The sequence below is a fragment of the Astyanax mexicanus genome, chromosome 5 (assembly GCF_023375975.1).
Source record: "Astyanax mexicanus isolate ESR-SI-001 chromosome 5, AstMex3_surface, whole genome shotgun sequence".
Classification (NCBI taxonomy): domain Eukaryota; kingdom Metazoa; phylum Chordata; class Actinopteri; order Characiformes; family Acestrorhamphidae; genus Astyanax; species Astyanax mexicanus.
This window is the reverse complement of record NC_064412.1, coordinates 23,383,598-23,403,612: the sequence shown is the minus strand read 5'-3', so window position 1 is coordinate 23,403,612 and position 20,015 is coordinate 23,383,598. Positions and strand designations below refer to the sequence as shown.

Here is a 20,015-nt window from a genome sequence, read left to right as displayed (position 1 = left end):
AGGCCCTGCAAGCAAAGGGGCAGAGAGCGAGTGAGAGCATTTCCTCTTCGAAAAAATGTGTAAAATTACCCACTTTTACCTTCACAGTAACATAAAAGACAGTACGATAAGAACACACCAGTTTCACTTTTACAATATCATAAAAAGCATCATAATCGCCAAGCAATTCAGTTTGACAACGATCGGTTATGATTCACAAGGAATGTAACACATTCCTTGCAACAACATCTAGAGTGTCTATCATTTTAAGTATGTGCTTAACATGTAGCTTTGTTTAATACTTGCTTGTTAAATTTAATGATGGCACATGTTATATCTTAAAAGGCTCTTAAGATAAATGATCTAAGTTGAAGTGAATGAGTTAAATTGACTTTCAGTGTTGGGAACCTACAACCTAATGCAGCATATTAACCTTCAGCACAGTGTTAATTATATATTAATTAACTGATCAGGACATGGATATTCTAGACATTCATCTAAAAGTTGTGGCAGAAGGCATGGTATAGTGTTTTAGGCAGGTTTAAGAGCTTTTTTGGCCTCTTTTACAGGTATTTGGCAGATCCATTAAGGTATTTATGAAGGTGCTGAAGAAAACGAATGGACCAAAAAGTGTCTGATTCGCTGTGAAGGTTCCACTACATTAGAAATATCTGAAAAATGTGTACTCTGTGTGAAAGGATCTTAAGAAGTAGTTTGGTGTGTGTTCACTGTGGAATCTCTGCCTGCTTGTCACATGATCACAATCTGCACTCTTTTCGTTGCTGCACTGTGAAAATACAATACTGGTTAGCTGTTATTCATGATGATGTGTTTATCATGTAAACTCTTTTTATAAAAATGCTGAGCTGAGCTCAAACAAGTAATAGATTCATTCACTGCAGCCATGCTTCCACTGAACTGTTTTTTTTTTTTTGTGACACCTTTACTGTCTAAAGACATAAGAGCAATTGCCAGTGTTATATCGTCATGGAGTAAGGAGTTGCTGTGGCTTCAGTTCTGATGATAGAGATAAATGGTTAGTATTCTCACGTTTAACGTTGTCAGGCACTTTAGCCAGTCCCCTACTGCACTGCTAAAGATCTATCCTCAGCTGAAATGCAACGAGTGACTCTCTCTGTCTCTCTCTCTCTTTCGGTCTTTTACTCATCTGAGTTTTATATTCAGTATTTCTCACAGTAAAATCTAAGTCTGCTAATTAGAAGAGGTGGCCTGACAGAAGGCACATCAAAGTGTCTTTGAATTTGCACTGCAAGATGAGGAGAAATCTTAAAGAAGGTCATATTTGCATGTTTGTATGTGTTTTAACAAGATGAATATGGTGTTTAATATGTGTGCATGTTATGTCGATACAATCTTATTTCTTTTAAAAATTATCTTATGTCATATTGCAAGTACTGTCATAAGCTAGTCATTGAGCAAGACTCCTTTTCCAAATGACATACATGCAAATCCAGTATTAGTGGACTTTTCATTAGCAGCTGGAGTCTGAGAGGGGACAATTGGCGTTGCTCTCTCAGGGGTGGGTCAATGGAGTGGGTCCCCTTAGCACAGGTGTCTGTTAGCTGATGTATCAGGGCCAAGGTGCTGCGCATTTCTCCAAGTGTGGTACTGGGCTACCTAGTGATGCTGCCTCAGCTGCTGTTAGAAATGAAACAGTGGCAAGGCATGTGCTAGTCTTAGCCCTTTACTAGTTTTTTAGGGGAAGTTCATATGATCATGGGTTTAGTCATAGACCTTTCAAATTGGTTCAAAATTATTTTTAAAAAGGGCTTTTCTTATACCTCTAATAAACATAAAGTTATCCTTCAGGTTGCGGTTCATTTCTTTTTTATGTTGAATGATGACCATATTTTTTGCACTATAAGGAGCTCTTAAAATCCTTTAATTTTCCCAAAAATCCAGTTTTACCAATTTTACCAGTCAGGTTGTAACGAGCAGTAAAGCCACTCTGATGAAGTACAACGTTATACAGGAGTTTAGTTCTATGTGCCAGTTTAGTTCTACAGCGCAGAGACTGGAACAATATTAGCATTTCCACTCCATTCCATTCAGAGATGAGTATTATCGGCCTGTAGCCTGCCGCTAACCCCGGCTAGCACTGCTGGATCAGCGTTAGTATTAGCTGCTAACTGCGCTAAGCACTAGCTCTTTTGCCATATTATAGGCCTGTAACCTGCTGCTAACCCTGGCTAGCACTGCTGGAGCAACATTTGCATTACCCACTTAACTGTGCTAGGCGTTAGCTATTTTGCCGTTCAGAGGTGAGTATTATCAGCCTGTAGCATGCGTGTTTACAGAGTTAGAACAAGCTATGTGGGACAGACTACTAGCTAATATTGCCCTGGCTTACTTAAATCTAAGCTTACGGTAAATAAACAGAAGCCCTTCTCACCCAAATAAATAGCTTTCAGGAGAGAAATCTGTGTAGAATAAATTCCAGCTCTCGTTTGACTTTAAAAGAAAGGAAAGAAAAACATGGTGACACCCATGTTCCTTATTAGTGTTACATAATGCACCTTATGATCTGGTGCACCTTATGTATGAAAATAGACCAGGGATTAGACGTTTGTTGATTGTGCAGTTTAGGAGTGGGCGATATGGCTCTAAAATAATATCACAATATTCAGGGTATTTTTGCGATAACGATATACTTGTTGATATAGGAAAACAGAAAAATAATTAATACATTTCAGAAATATAGTATAATAGTATAACAGCATAATCATAATGTGGCAAAATAAATAATAAAGCATAAAATAATATAATGCAGCAAAAAATATTGCAGAATATTAAGTGCATGCATAAAAACTGCAAACTAAAACAATTATACAATAAATACACTTAAAGCTTCACAGTAAATAATAGACTACTTTTAAGACAGAACATCTCTATTATCACGATATGGATTTTTAATATCACAATATTTCTGTGTTACGATATTTTGTATACGATATAATATTGCCCACCCCTAGTGCAGCTTATAACCTGGTGCGCCTTAAAGTGTGAAAAATATGGTACTAAAAATGACTTGAGCTTCTCCTCCATTTTGGATGCATGACTTGAGAGAGAATGTACAACAGTTCTGGGGGAGCAGGGAACTCAATGAACTGAAGATTGACTGCCTTTGTTTTTGTTTGCAAAGGAAGCGGTGGTCACATGAACTGATTAAAACCATATTCTATAATTTATGTGCAAAGTTTATCAGTAACTTTTGTTGTGAATAAGGAATGAAAAACAGTAGACACAAGGAGTCAATGTTCGGCCAGCGATCCATTGGGTGCATGAGTGGGTGATTTGGAGTGAACTATGTAGGAGGACCTGGGAATGCAGGGGAATGTGGCAGGAACGTTGCATAAATTACCTGCCATTGTTTTGGTCTGAGCTTTAAGTAAAATATTTGCCTTGGCTTTTGAGACAGCCAAGAAGTATTGTAATGGAAACATTCTTCTCTTTTCCAGCAGTTAATTCTGCACTGAGTAGTGAACCCTAGCATGAGTAAACAGCCGTAATGAAGGCAAATGAGATTTTTTCTGCTTGTAAAAACAAAACAGAACAGACGGAGAATGTTTTCTTGTATTTTGAAGCGTGCATTGTGTCCACCACACACTGAGAACTGCTATGAAAGTGATTTATGACAAACATACTAGAAACTACTGGAGCAAACGCAGTAAATCTGAAAAGTGGGCTAAAAAAGACACAGACAGGCCTCCTTGCAGGGCGTGCAGGTCAAATATAAAACATCCATGTGTGTGTCTCTATCGCAGTTGTCTGCCAGCGGCTTCTACTGCACATGTTTTATCCTCCCCACACTTTATTCTTTACATCCGTCTTTATGTAGCACAGGTGCCACAGCATTACATGACTAAAAATCAATTGAGGAAAGCCTGAAGGACAGTAAAGGACAGGCATGCTGTTGCTTCACATACACATCTTGCTAGAGCCTTATGTCTCTCTTTTCTTGCAATTTGTAGAAATAATTTCTTCTACACACTCGTTTTTTTTTTATGTTGTCTAGCTCAAAGTGTTTAAACCTATTGTACAACCTAGGGCCTGTTTATTCTGTTAATTTTGGCTAAAACTGAATACATAAACTAATGGAATAGAAGTTCAACAATGGAAATACTTGTATTTTAAGTGTTGTGTCATTATTTACAACAATTCTCTTTGTCCTATACAGTCAAAAACAGTTCATCCCATTGTGAACTCACCTATAAGACATCACATTGGATTTAATCCATTGGTGTAGCATCCTTTGAGACACTGTCTAGTAGACACAACAAAGAAGGTGCTTAATAATTGCAGCTTTTACTACTGGAAGTTCAGAAGAGCACCCCATTGATGGGCACTGATTTTGACACATTATTCAATTTCTTGATCTAGGTGGAACATCATAATTTATTACAAGAAGGGGCATCCTATTGCTGTTAAAAGTCCTTGAGGAACTTTTAGGGGTTCTTTAGTTTGAAAATGTGGGGTAATACCTTACATTTCTTTTTCATACTGAAGAACCTCTAACCTAGCACTTTTAACAGTGTAGCAGGCACTCAATCACCCTTTTCTTCACAAGAAGGGCAGCCAGTAGGGCACATTGTCTCTTTTTGGCCAGTGAAAAGGACACATTAATGACAAATTTTCAACCTAGGGGGCACCAGAGGAGGCGGTTGCCCCCCCTGACCCCCAACCCACCCACTGAGTCCGAAAGCGGTCTAGCTTAAGGGTAAATCTTTTGTTCTGTTGGTCTGTTGGTTCTGTTTGGCTCTTAATGTAGTTTTGCTGATGTTGACTGTCTTTTTTTACCTGCTGTTATGGGATCAGACTGTATTTAGCATCGTTCCATGCAATCCATCATCTTCTACGTGATTTAAGCCCTCGTGTAAATAAATAAAACTAAGGCAACAGTTTCTGCATTTCCCACGTGGGAATACTCACATGGCCAGGCTCTAAGCACAATAATCTTTATTTGCATTTCAAACATACGTTAGCTAGGGAGAGCACTGTAGAAAAATAATTCCCATAAGGAAAATCAGCACATGGCTATTTTTTTTCCTCCGTATTGTTTTTTTTGTTTTGTTTAACTAAACACTGTAATCCAGAACACAAGGAGGGCCACACAAAGCACTGCGCCTCCCATCACCATACGGCCCAGTTATGCAACATTAATCTCTGAATCATGTTATGCCAAGTTCTGCCTCTCTTACATTGATTGAAATGTGCAACTAATTGTGCAGCTAAATGGTATGTGCTACAATAAAGTCCATTCATAGCAGACACGTATGTAGCATTCATGATCACATGACAAGTATACATAGAAAATATTACAAACCTTTTTCTTATTTGAGCCTTTCCCATTATAACCCTCTCAGTTATCAACCAAATCAGTTTTACTTTGGGCAACTTTTTTTACATTAAAAATACCATGTGCTTTATTATGACTTACTTCCATTTCTTTATTATTTTGTGCAAGATTACATTTTGTTTCCATCTTTTACAGTTTCAGCATGACACAAATTTGTGCCTGCTTTCTGGTCTATTTGTGCTCATTTATTTGTGCCAAAGTCTTTAGTTCTGTGTGATTCTTTGGCCTTCTTGCATGCACTGTTGTTTAAAGGCCTGTCTACAGACTCACTAATGTTTCAGGTAATCAGTGAGGTTGGGTTAAATCTTCATATTGCACTTTTTGTCCATTGTGGGTTAGGTGGTGTGTTTAGGATTCATTACCCTCTTGTAGAAGCCATTCTGTTTTTTTTTCCCCCAGAAATTATGTTTCTTTCATGACTTACTGGGTTTAATTGTGGTATTTAATCAGTGGCACTGTGTGTGATTGCAACACAAGGCCAAAGAATGATCAGTCCACCTCACTGCTTAACAACTGGAGAGTTTTTTTTTTTTTTTCATTACATTTTTCCTTTGCTTGGTGTTTAGATTTTAACCTCTCTTTACAAAAGTGTTTACCCTTTTTAATTTTTACTGGTTTAATTATGAAATTGTTTTGTGGTTATATATTCAGAATTTGTTGAAAACCTTTAAACAAAAGACCCCAAAAATAGTGTGTCCAGCCTGAAGAGGCGGGCGTAAGTAAGTTAGGTGTGTTGCTCTAAGGACTGGATGATATAGGCAAAATGTACATCACGATATACTTCTTAATTGTGGTCGATATGCTGTAAGATAAACGATATGGACCAAAAATGTGATGTGGTAAACACTGTTGGATATCATGATGTCAAACACAATAAATTAACATCAGCTAAATTATCTGTAATTTAACATCCTCAAAAGATTTTCAGCAATTGGCTTGGCTACACTCATTTTTCCCAGGCTAAGAAGTAGTGTTGTGTATGCATTCACTGTGGATTTCTACCTCACTCTACCTCCAGTCTAGTCTAGTCTATGTCACATGTCATATGTCACATGAGCACAGCCTGCAACATGAAGAGCTGCAACATTAAGAGCTCCCTCTGTTGCTGTGTGCAGGTAATGCAGTTTGAGTTGTGTATGCATTCACTGTGGATCTCTACCTCGCTTAACCTCGCTCTGCCTCCAGTCTAGTTATGTCACATGAGCACAGTCGGCAGCATAAGGAGCTCCCTCCCAGCTGGGGCTAAATGTCGGTCATGACGTCAGATGACAAAAAGTTTACGTCAGGATAACGTCTAATACTGTTACGTGCCTGCAGGGCTCTGTTGCAGTTTGAGTTTGCTGTTTTTCATAATGTAATTGCAGCTTTTTTGATGTTTTTATTATGAAAACGTGTTCTAACGATAAAATAATTTATCGCACAGCTCTAGTGCAGACTATATGTGTATATAAGCATGTTATCAGCACTGTATGACTTGTATGAATTGTGTAACTGCTGAAAACATCCATAATAATGATTTAACCTTTTTTCCAAGGTTACCTTTTCTATAGTTGGCTTCTGTGGATTTATGGATGAGTGAATGACCATAGTTATTGACAGTGGAGGCAATCTGGTGTACTGAGCAGAGTAGTAGAAGGTGGTTTCAGTTCTATTCACAAGCTCCTTCCAATATGCTGCAGAACTGTTCGATAAACACTGGGGACAAAGATGGATAATTGTACTTTCCCCCCCTTCCCTCCCCTCCCTCCTCGCCACTAAATAGCCCCCTTTGATTTTCCGGCTGATGATGGGGTGGTTTACTGCAGAGTGCTGTGCCCATATTTTTCAGCTTCTTTTAACAACTGTATGATAATGATGGGATAATTGGTGAGCAGCTAGAGAAATCCTTTGAGGTAAGAAAAGGGAGTTTTTACAGTGCAGCAATAATGAGTGAAGGATTTCATGCTCGTCCATCTTTACATGCGTTGTGTTAAAATGACTCGTTAGTTTGTATGCTGATTTTTAAACTTTGATGTGGAAGAATATTACTGTTAATGACAATCCCGAAGCTCCTGTGAAAAATAATGAAAAATGCACATTTGCTGAATAAATATCCAGCTGCCAATATACAGCAGTATTCAAATCAAGCTTGGTGTAAATATGCTAAAATGACTTGAGGGGAAAAAAATCTGCGTACATTAACATTAATTACATTTAAAATGCATTTTCCTTCTCCTGTGAATATGAAGTTTGTTTTTCTCTTTTTCTCTACAGGAATATATTTATTTTTTTGGCGTGAACTTGCGTCATACCTTCAGTTTCATCAGTCCAGCGCCGTATTTTTGCTTCTTGCTGGTGATTGATCTGTTTATGAATAAGTGAAATGCATTTTTGCTCCCAGGTATTTCAGACTGAAGCCCTAGAGTGAAATCCTAGACTGGGCTCTGTGTATGTTTTTGTGAGTAGTTTAATAGTACTAAACAGCTTGGAATGTTGGCTAATACATAACAACTCAGAATATTGAGTGTACATTTTTCCATTCTCTGCTCTTCTCCAGAGTGGCTCTGTTTGCCTGGTCAAGTTCAGAGGTGGCAGTTTAAACACAAACGCCCTGAGGGTCTTATCTGCTTCGCTCACACTGCACTCTTCCTCAGGAAGCCTGTTCAGACCTCCCTTTATCACACACTCCCCCCTGCACTCCTCCCTCTGTCCCCACCATGCCACTATCACAATTGGACACTGAATGACTTTTTGTGCACCTCTGATTCACATTCTCACAGGCATCCTACTAGGTACAGAAAATTGACGGTTTGGTTCACACTTTGGTATAAAGCCCACGGTTCAGTATGTTTTCGATACATTTTCAGTATGTTTTTGGTATGGTTGGTGGAAAAAATAAAGAGGCTGGGCGTTCTGTATAGCCGCACCTTTATTTACTTCATAATAACAATAAATCTTCATTATAACTATGTTTTTATTTTGGGATGGAATGTTGTAACGGGGCTCTAACAATTCTATTAAATGCTTGAAACGAGAGGCTAACCTACTGTCATCATGAGAGGCTCCATCTTTTAGATCTTGTTGCAACAAACAACCAATGAGCATGATTGTGGCACTTTATTAAGAACAAAAACAACAGCATTACTTTAACTACTGCTTAAACTACAAATATTTTTTTTCCTAAACATATTGAGAGCTACCAAGAGAAAGAGAGAGAGAGAGAGGGCGCACGTGAGCGAGAGAGAGAGAGAGGGCACAGACGAGTGAGAGAGAGAGAGGGGGTGCGAGCGAAAGAGGGGCAAAACGCAAAAATACACGTACTGTTACACCTCTACATCCTACACAGTTTTCCCTCTAATCCCAAACGTAGTCAATCATAAGAGCAATAATTAATGTCTGAAGTTTGAATCTTTAAATTTAAAATACTATGATAGGTTTCCCTCACTTGTTATATACAATTGCCTTGTAACTCTAATGCAGTTAAGAAGACGCAAACTTCAGGCATCAGCACCTGTCATGGCATGTTAATTCTTTATGGGGTATTTTTTTTTTGCCAATTGGGAAAATCTGCTTACTTGATGAATCATTTTAAGTGGATGTCCTTGGAGTGTTTTACATATTTTACATGACATTTGTTTTTGTTTTTTATAATTATCAAAAATTGTCACCTAATTGTCCCAGACTGGGAAACCATTCCAATATATATATATATATATATATATATATATATATATATATATATATATATATATATATATATATATATATATATATAACAAATACGGCCAGATGTAATATTTAGTATTACTATTACCATTTATAATTTTATATACATATTTCTAGATTTTTATTAAAGGAACAATTAATAATAAACGTGAGCAAATGTGTGTAAAATGGCTACAGAAGTAACATTTTCAAAAACTAGATAGAGATGCTTACTCTATAGCTAATCAGTGGATATATATGATTTGATGTCCAAAATGCCAGTATCTACTATGCTAGTGGCAGTGGTATATTTCCCAGCTATGATTAGCACCCTTACTGAAGCTCAGTGATTACCTGTTCAGCAGAAAAATAGCCAGCTCCCCCGTTTCCATGGCTGCAGCACACGATTTGTTGCCAGTGTTATGAGTTACTACAGAAAATATAATCCTTAATAGTCCTTTAAATATTTTACTGTCTTTCAGTATTGTTTAGTTTATTATTTATTATTATTTAATTGAACTGTCTTCTCTGTTATTCTGTTGTTTGTTTTCTTAATGACTTTTTAATGTGTTGTTCAGCGCTCTGGCCAGCGGTGGTTGTTTTGAAATGTGCTTTATTGCTGTAATGAACTTGACTTGACTTGACAGATCCAATCTCGATTCCTTATTGCTGATTTCATGCCTCCTTCCAGACTAACTACACACCACAAATCGCTTCACTTCTTCTTTCCTCTCTTGGGCTGCTCTGTTCATTTCCCATTTCTTGGTACCACACTCCATTTACCCACAGTCATGGTGCCTTCACCCTTCCTAGAGTTTCACTTGTCTGTGTGCAGAAACACACTTTGATTCTACTTTTGGGAAATGTTGGAACAGTTGGGGTCTTAGCTCTGTTTGCTCTGACTCTAAAGACTTCTTTAAAGGAGTAGCCAGTGATGCTTTTTAATGACCAATGCCCTGTAATACATAATCAAATTTATAACCACCATCAAACAGCCCAGTTCACTCTGTGAGAATTAATGTCACTTCATTTCTCATCTTAGCCAAACCACATGATGCAGATACCAGCGCAGCAGAGCCTTGGGGCAGAGCAGAACCTGATACTGGATTGTGGTTAAAGCCAGTGGAGGGCATTCCCTACATACTCCTATAGTTTTTACAACTGGTAGAGAAGAGTGTGGTTAATGTATTTATATTGGAACTTTGAATGTTAAAATGTACCAGTGTGCCAGAAAGCTGTAATAAGTGAATGATAAATATGTCACACACCACATACTTTAAGATTACACACACAAACTAGAGGCCAGCAGTCCTGTTGCGTAGAAACAAATGTCACATACGACAGAAATTTTTGAACTATTTATGTGCATTTTTAGCACCATAAAAGAGATGAAGGAGCTGAGAAAGGTAAAAAGATTAAAATGATGACATTTTATTCTTCAAATCAGCTCAGCTCTTTACTGAACTTTGCTGTAATTCTTGCTATGGCTCTGCTGTCTATACAGCATATCATTATATCACATTATATATCATTGGTTGACAGACTTTCACATGTAGTAACGACATTACCATATTTTTCGGACTATAAGGCGCACTTAAAAAGATTTAACTTTCCCAAAAATTGACAGTGTGCCTTATAATCAAGTGTGCCTTATGTATGAATTCTACCAGTCAGGTATGAAGGAACAGTAAAGCTACTTTTTTAAAAAACAGAGTTATAAGCATTAGCCGCTAACCACAGTGCCAACTCTTTTGCCGTTCAGAGGCGCGTATATTGGACTGTAGTCTGCGTGTTTGCCATATTATACCAAGCTATGTGGGAGAAACTGCTAGCTGATAGTGCACTTAGGCTTTCTCAGTCTAGCGCTATCGGGTGGCATTCACGCCCCGTTTGCGCTGATGTTAGCGGCTAATGCTAATGCTGCTGCACCCAGCCTTAGTGCTGGAGAAACTTCCCTGAAAACTCACCCTTTGACAAAATATTGGAAATCTGAGCTTGCTGTAACCAAACAGAAGTGTTTCACTCACCCAAATAAACAGTTTTCAGGAGAGAAATCTGTGCAAATTAACATCCAGCACACATTTGACTCTGAAGAAAATGTTTTTAAGAGTTACGGTTTTGTTTACTTAGGTCACTTAATGCGCCTTATAATCCAGTGCGCCTTATTTATGAAAATAGACCAGAAAATAGACGTTCATTGATAGTACACCTAAGTAGACTGATGAATTTGTAAGATTGATAAGTCTATGATAGTGTGGAGTGGTGAACCAGCCTCAAACTTGGCCCAATTCACAGTGAAGTTAAGTGAAGAAGTGTTTTAAGCTGCTTTCAGTGTGGCTCAGGCTCAAGAAGTTAAAGTTCGGAATTATGTCATAATACCAACAACTTCTACATGTTCAAGCTACAAAGTTGGAAGGTAATGTCCTGCTTGAGAGCACAGATAGCTTGCAGGAAGAAGCTCCTCCTCATCCATTCTGCCTTTGCCTTCAGGGAGTAAATGTGTTTCCCTAACAGCTTACAGAGAGAAGATTCTATTGTTGGGATGCCTAAGGTCCTTTTCAATCTTCCTGGCCTTGGTCCAGCACTGCTTGTAGTACATGGTCCGCAGGTCAGGAAGTTCCATCTGAATGATGCGCTCGGCTGAATGTACTGTCCTCTAGTTAAACTTATTCACTTTAGCCTTGACTGAGGCAAAATTCAGGGCAGTCAGTTAGAAAAGGACACATTTGAGTACCTGTAATAAAAGCACAGATAATTACCTGTTTACTTCTAAGAATCAATAAAAGAATAACACTCTTAAAAAGGCCTTCTTTAAGGGCTCTTTAGTAAAAGAAGTAATTCTCTTAGAGTAGAGAGCCATGTCAAAAAAAAAACATTTTTTATTTCTTTACATAGTTAAAAGATTATTCTGTACAATAGAATAATGTAGAACATCTTAAAATGATTATAGATTCAAAAGGGTGGTTGTAAGACAATTTTCATTACTATATAGAAAGTGGTTTGCTTCAATTGTTTATAAATAATTCAGTTGTAGTAAGTAAACTCACTAATATGTTTTACATGTAGCATTTTGAGTATTTGAAGTGTCGTCCCTTTAAAGTGACATTCCATAAGTTTAGGAGATTTAGTGACCTCTCTGGTAAGAATGTGGAATTGCACACAGCATGTGGAAGACTGCTCTTAATGCAGGTTAATATATGCAAACTGCTGTGTGTGAAATTCTGTTATTTAAAGTATACTTTTTGTTTGTTTGTTTTTTTTGGGATCATTTATTAAATCAAAATGTAGAGAGCCATTACAACTACCAAACCTACCAGACCACTCTCTGTTTAAAATGTAATATATTATATTAATATAATATATCATTTGCAGGGATGGTTATGCCAGGACACTGTTACACTAATTACAATATTTTGTCCATTCCCAACAGAAATATTAGTGCATTCAATTTAAAGAAAACAAATCTAGGGACTGCTACTTTAAAAGTATGATATGGATTGTATATTTTTGTATAATGTGACACTGCTAATGCTGTTGGAAACAATTAATTTTCTGGCCGTTTGAAGTTAAATGCAAAAATAGAAGATTGGATGTAAAAAAAAGTTGGATTTTACCATCAGATTTGTGTTACAAGTAAGTATTCAGGCTTTTTCTGTGTGTATGTTGCAGCGAAATGCTTCTACAAGCCCAAAATGTGCAACACACTGCTTTTCACCATGTTTATTGAAGCTGATTTGCCTTAGGGGCAGGGGTTGGGCGGTAAGAGAAGTCTGGAATAATGCATATCCAATTTATCCTGAGCTTTCTGACTTTGCAGCTGCCAGGAGAGCACTGTTTTTATCATTTCCCATCTCTCATCTCTTTTGCTTTGCGTGTCTTTTTAGAGGCATTTGTGGTACAACTGGCAAAGATCTGCCCATCATTTTGACTATTCCCCTGATTAATATGAACAAGAGTGGGGGATGTGGTACGCGTTCCACTCTCGGCTGAGATGGCACATTAGTTACCAGAGGACACATCAGTGTAAACACATATGGATCACGCAAATCTGGTTCAGTGTACATAAGTCTAGCACATATATCTAAAGATAGCAGCTGAAGCGAGGGCTCTAGCCTGTATGGAAATGTATATCACGCACAGTGAATGCACAGAAATAATTTCTGGCAGTAGGCCTGTTTGGATGGAATACTGTCCCAGAAATAAGTGCAATATATGATATAATTGGCATTGTATGCAACTGAAAGCCATTTTTTGGAACTGAAAGTCAATGGCTGGTTAAAAAATATTGGATTATTTATGTAAATGGACTATCCTTGCTAGAAAAAAACATAATGGCTCGTATTTATGGATGCACAGGCAACCAAAATTATTCATCCAAAATAAGCAAAAAGACCAAATAATTTATTTTATACCGAACAGTGGCGGTTTTGATGATGAGAATCAAATCAAGCACTCTTTGTAAGTTTAGCAATTAATAAAATGACAAAATGAATGAAAACCTGCACAAATCATGTTCAATATTCTGTATTTTGATCTTGATGCATCTATAGTAACTTTAAGGTTGACAAAATTATTGTGGTTATGACCATATATAGAACTATTATTATTATGACATCAGGCAGCATTACAGGACCTAAAATAACAAAGACTGCAAAGTGTTTGTGTGTTTTTTACTTGGCAAGTAATAAGCACAGCCACTGTGGCAAATCAAATATAATCAACAGTATTTCCAGCTAATTTTAAAGCACAGTAACTCTGTCAAAAATTTAGGGTGTTCTCACAATTTTAATTTGTTTCTCTGGCCTGAGTCAGGTCACTAGTTTGTTTACTTGAAACGTTTTCTTTTCTGGTTTGGTTTCACACAAGGAAAATCACAAGTGTCGTAACAAACCACGAGACCACACTCTTTCCGCTAAATGAGGCAGTGCTAGAAAGTAAGCACAGAAGGGTCATGTGTTCAGCTGTGTAAAGCTAATTTAACATTGAATGTGGGAAATATGCCTCTGCACTTTCAAACTATTGATTTTCAGCGGGATAGCGGCACAGACACAATTGTTTTTTTTTTTTGTGCAAAGCTTCACGATTACTGTATACATACCTGCTAAAACAGAATACACCATGGGCCTGTTTTAACCGGACTGAATAGTGCTTGTGTAAAAACTTGCACTAAAAAAAGATGCACCTTCATTTTGGTGCATCTCTTAGTAATATTGAGGTTATGCCCATATATTGAACGATAAGCCGATAACGTACTTATTTTAATTGGCCTATTTGGCAGCATTACTAGACCCAAAATAACAAACCAGGCCAGGTGTCTCATGTATGTGGACATGCAGTCTTTTCACTACGGGAAGCCATGGGCTTTTACAGCCGCTGTAGACGCTTGTGTTTGACTCTGGGTTTTTATGTGACCTATTTTTCTGAACAATGCTGAGCTAGATTCCCCCATGTGATGTGCTCCTGCTCTCTCCTCTTCCCCTCTGACTCTTAGAAAAACAAGCAGACCTACTGCCTTTTTGCCTTTTTGTCTTTTTGCCTTTTTAGATAGTGTGTGTGTTCATGTGTGGAGCTCTGTGCCTTACGTAAAAGCCAGCGACAGTTCAGGGGGGATGGTATTTTATAGTTAGTGATCTTCCAGTTCAGCCCAGCCAGACATGAGGAATTATAATGGACTTTCATTATGCTTTAGGAAATAAAGGGTCCTAAATGGTTCTTGGCCTGATTGTACGGTTCATGCAAAAACATTTAATTGGCGTAGAAAGCAACATATGTATGCATTTACATACAGCTCTGGAAAAAAAAATAAGAGACCGCTTAAAAATGATGAGTTTCTTTGATTTACCTAATTGAAAACCTCTGGAAAATAATCAAGAGGAAGATGGATGATCACAAGCCATCAAACCAACCTGAACTGCTTGAATTTTTGCACCAGGCATAAAGTTATCCAAAAGCAGTGTGTAAGACTGGTGGAGAAGAACATGACAAGATGCATGAAAACTGTGATTAAAAAATAGGGTTGTTCCACCAAATATTGATTTCTGAACTTTTAAAACGTTATGAATATGAACTTGTTTTCTTTGCATTATTTGAGGTCTGAAAGCTCTGAATCATTTTATTTCAGACATTTCTCATTTTCAATGTTTCATTTAGGCTTTAGATCCCTTCAGAACAGGATGCAATTCCATGCACAGTTATAAGTAAAAGTTTGAGCAACTTGAACCAGATGACGCATTTAATTATCAAACACACAGCTAATCAAATGTAACACAGCAAATATGTCCTAAAATGTTCAAAATAGAACCATAGATGTGGCCCGTAGAACAGTTTAGGCAAAGTATGCCATGCAAAAGCAAAGGCTCAGATTTGTTTTAACAAGGTCTCAGGTTATTAAAACAGGTCTGAGGCATGTCACCAGCTGTAATTAGGAGCTGTCAGTTGACTCAAATTATCCAGGCTTTATACATTATACTGACTTGTAGCCTTACTGTTGGTACTGTGCTGTGATATGAAAGACCTAAAAAACTGGCGGTAACCACAATAGAGCTGGGCGATATGACTCAAAAACCTATACCTCAATATTCATAAGATAAAAAGGCTATATATATGAATATTACAATTTCATTTGTAACAACAAAAACACAGCATTCTGTATTTTTAAATATTAGGTTCTACCAAATGTTCACACAAACAATCTGTGTATGTTCTTTTTTGGAATTAAATCATATATAGATGGTAAACTCTTTGATATTTGGTGTGATATTACATATTCAATTTTAATATCTTCTTTAAAATAGTTTTGAATGAATTCATATTTACAATATATTGCCCAACCCTAATCTGGATGCTTCATTCATTGGATTTCATGAAGGATTTTCTCAGGACTCCGTTAGGATCCTCTACAACTCAATGCCAGATGTCTGGTATGTTGCGTTACACATGCTACACACTACTTCTTTATGTGGAGCTCGATAAATATTGTCCATATCAGTATGAATTGTAAAATATTTTAATCTTTTAAATTTTGAAATCACTTAATCTTCCTGCAATTCTTTTTCTCGCTTCCAAATAGCATTACAATCCTACACTTCCTTCTGAGTGCAATTTTTTTTTTTTTAATTATCTCACATAATTTCAAACATAATTTCAACTATGGGCTGGGAGTATCCCCCCTGTCTCCCTGATTTTGTGCCAGTGCATTCATTAGTCTTAAAGGCACAAACTAAAACATCCTGTGGGTGTTCTTAAATAAATCAATCCTCTGAAAGGTTCTTTAGAGAGCCAAAAGTAATTAATGCGTGGCAAACTGGAGGAACTGTTTTTGGCACCTACATTTTTTTCAGTGTGTAGGGAAAATAAATCTTCCAAATGTTCTGAACAATGTGTACTAAAATTACAGCAAGTGTATAAAATGGCTACTGCAGTATGATTTGAAAACTCTGTAGTGAGGTGTCTGCTCCGCCCCCTCCTCCCCAAGGCCAAGCTTATGCAGGTTGCCAGGTTGAAAATACTGAACTTACATGAACAAGCACAATACAAGTTCAAGAACTTTTGCAATGGCAGTGTATTATCATATTCATAGATAAATTGAGTCAATTTAGAGTCAATCTTCCGGTTTCTAGCGTTTATATTTCTGTTGCGCAGATTAAGGTTGAGGTAATAAACAGCTGTGACTGGTCTGCTCCTCTGTTGTGTCAAATAGCAGTTCACAGTAGTATGTCGTAGCATAATGTTGTTTGCCAGCACTAGTCTGGATCACTTTACTTCTCTTAAATTGTTGCTGCTGGCTTGATATCCACGCTGCAAGAGTTCTCTTAAATGACTCAATTAAATGCCTATCCCTATTATTGAATGTGAAAAACACCTAACCCCAATAATCAGTAATCAGTTTCTAAAAGTGCTAATAGCTCATAATCATGATTTGGTGTTTGTGGGAATACTTGTCCATGTGTTTGACTGAGGTGTTGATGAGAATACCTGCTACGTGCTACATGGCCAGTCTGTGATCACTGTTTATCCTTCACTCTTTTGCTCCTCTGACACTACAGCCCTGACACTGGCTTATGACTCACTCAGTGCCTCGGTGAAATATAACCACAGCAAGGCCATTTCAGTTCTTAGATTGGCAAATATTTCTCAACTGCCTCTCCAGATTGAATGGCCTTCTGTGGAAGAGGCCACCTCAGCATGGCCCCTCAGAGTGGGAAAGCAAAGCACCACTCTAATGCACAGCATCTGTTAAAGTATACAGGTATAAATATGGGGCTAGCAGAGTGGACATGAAGATCTACTAGGTTTAAGCTGAATATTTCTCTATGTGAGTTCTAAAAACATTGATTTAAATTTTGCAAATCCTTATTTTATATTTCAGAAAATAATAATGTACCGCATTTTTCGCACTATAAGGCGCACCTCAAATCATTTCATTTTCCCAAAAATCATCAGTGTGCCTTTTAACCCAGTGCACCTTGTATGAATTGTACCAGTCAGGTGGTGAAGAGCAGTAAAGCCACTCCACCAAATTGCAACGTTATTCAGAAGTTTCAGTTTAGTTCCCCAGCACCGGGACTGGAGTAGCATTAGCATTAGCTGCTACCCACTATTAATGCTAATGCTCCAGCCTTAGTGCTGGAGAAATTTAAGAATCTAAGCTTGCTGTAAATAAACAAAAGTGCTTTACTCACACACAAAAAAACAGTTTTCAGAAGAGAAATCTGTGTAGATTTACACCCAGTGCTTGTTTGACTTTAAAATAAAGTCTTTTTATTACAGTTTTGTTTACTTAGCTTAGATTTACTTAACTTAGTTAGCCCGCCAACACCGCCCAGCGGTGAGACCTGCTGAATTAGAAGCTCTTTATAGTGTCTTTTAAAATGTGCCTTATAATCCAGTCTGCCTTATGTATGAAAATAGACAAGAAAATAGACGTTTATTGATAGTGCGCCTTATGATACGGTGCCCCTTATTTTGTGAAAAAATTAGGTAAATACAGGAAATACAGTAAAATAACGTATATATTCAGCCATGTTTAATGTGATGGTGTTGCTAGTTGGATTGCTAGTTGCTCACATGTGTTTACTCATATGTACACTACATGATGATTGATGGAAGACCAAATGCTGGAAGCCAGTGGTTGAGGCGTTGGTGTTGAGGGGCAGATAAGAATGTGTGTGTGTGTGTGTGTGTGTGTGTGTGTGTGGAAAATGGACCTATCGTTGCACAGTTAATGATTGACCCCCACCCAACACTAATGATTACACTGTTGAGTAGTAGGAGTTCACTCAAAGTTCAGTCATATTTACAACGACTAGAGGAGAAAGAGAGAGAGAGAGAAAGTGGCAGAGCGAGAGAGATCATCTTTTCACTGGGTCATTTCATCCAAAAGAAGCTATGTGAGTTAAACTCTCAGTGAATGTGTGTGTATGTGTGAGAGAGACTCGAGAAGTGAATTTGGAGGGATCATTTTCTTTTATTATAATCACTCATATCTGTGATGTTCATCTTTATCTTGTCTTCGTCAACCAGTTAGACCAGCTTCTGACCATTGCTTAACATAAAGTCTGTATCTCTCTCTCTCTCTCTCTCTCTCTCTCTCTCTCTCTCATTGTCTTTCTGTCTCTTTTCCTCTCACAGTCTCCCTCTTGTACTCGTTTTCTTTCTGTCTCTCTCTCTCGTTCTCTCCTTTTCTCTAATTTTGTTTGTGTCTTTCTCTCTCTTGCTCACTCTTACCGTTACTTTTGCTTACTTCAAATTTGATCTCTCTTTTTTCAATTTCTCCCAATCGCTCACTTTCTTTCTTCTTTCTCTGTTGCCATCTCTTTCCTATTATTTGTCTTTCTTAGCTCACCTCCTCTGTTCCTTCTTTCGTTCCTTCTCTCTCTCTCTCTCTCACACACACATGCTTTTCTACTTACAATCTCTCTGTGGCTCTCTCTGCATCTCCTCCTTGCTCTGATTCTGCCTCTCTCTTTCTCTTTTTACTCTCCTTGTCACATTCTTTCACTTTTTCTTTGATCTCTTTTTTCTGTCTCCCACTCACTCTCTTCTTTCTCCTTTCCTTTCTCTCTTGCCATTTCTTTTTGTCCGTTCTCTCAGCTTACACCTTTTTTCCGCCCCCTCACTCTTTCTATGTATCTCTCTCCCTCCCATACCCCATTCTCTGTCTCTCTCCCTTTCTCTCTCTCTCTTTTTTCTTTGCCACCACTATGACAGTCACACTCCACCACTTCATTAACATTTTTTTTCTGTCCACTTCTCATCAGGTTTGAAATCAGAAGGAAGGAGGGGAGGTAGCAGACGAAGAGAGGATGAGAAGAGAGCAGATGAGCGCTTGATACACACACCAGGTGAGAAATTCCCAGCACTGTCTTCTTTTTTTTCTCTCTCTCTCTCCCTCTCTCTCTTGCTATCTTGCTCACCCTCTCTCTCTCTCTCTCTCTTTTTCTACCTCACTCTCACTCCCTCACATGGATAGCACATTGCATTACATCCCAGGTGTGAGGTGTGTGTGTGTGTGTGTGTTTGTGTGGGAAAGGCTCACGCTGCTGCTCCAGTGCTGCTCACTTGTTTTGCTTCTGCTTCAGTTGCTGCTGCAGTGCTTAAATAACGGACAGGCACTTTTCCTCAGCTAGATCGGCAACATCAATGCTGTCTGGCAACTGGCCAGCTCATTTCCTCCTTGTACGGTGTGTGCGAGTATACATATGCAGCGAGTATGTAATCTGAGAAGTGTGTGATATCTACCGTCTATAGGCTGTAGTGTAGTGTAGTGCAGTATTTGGCTTTAGCAGAGATATACTGGGGATGAATGTATAGTAACCTGCTGATTGATTCCTGGCTCTTTTCTCGGCACTACAGCGCTGTAGCCTTATCAGAGTGGAGGGAGATCCACTGCAGGCTGCTGTTGTTACCATGCAGACTTTCATTCACTCTCATACAGAGGCACTTCCCCGTCCTTCCACCCTTCTGTTCTAAACGG

The 20,015-nt window shown here is 38.1% G+C and overlaps 1 protein-coding gene across 4 annotated transcripts in view; it reads left to right on the top strand.

The window, feature by feature from the left end:
• Positions 1–20,015, top strand: part of kank4 (KN motif and ankyrin repeat domains 4) — a 65,910-nt gene that overhangs the window by 16,581 nt on the left and 29,314 nt on the right. For 3 of the 4 annotated variants that reach the window (XM_007248178.4, XM_007248179.4, XM_007248177.4), the window contains exon 2: positions 19,300–19,383. The gene's annotated coding sequence lies outside the window, so the exon portion shown is untranslated. Of the gene's footprint in view, positions 1–18,339; positions 18,430–19,299; positions 19,384–20,015 lie in introns of those variants that run through there. The other variant, XM_022675859.2, reaches the window with a different exon arrangement.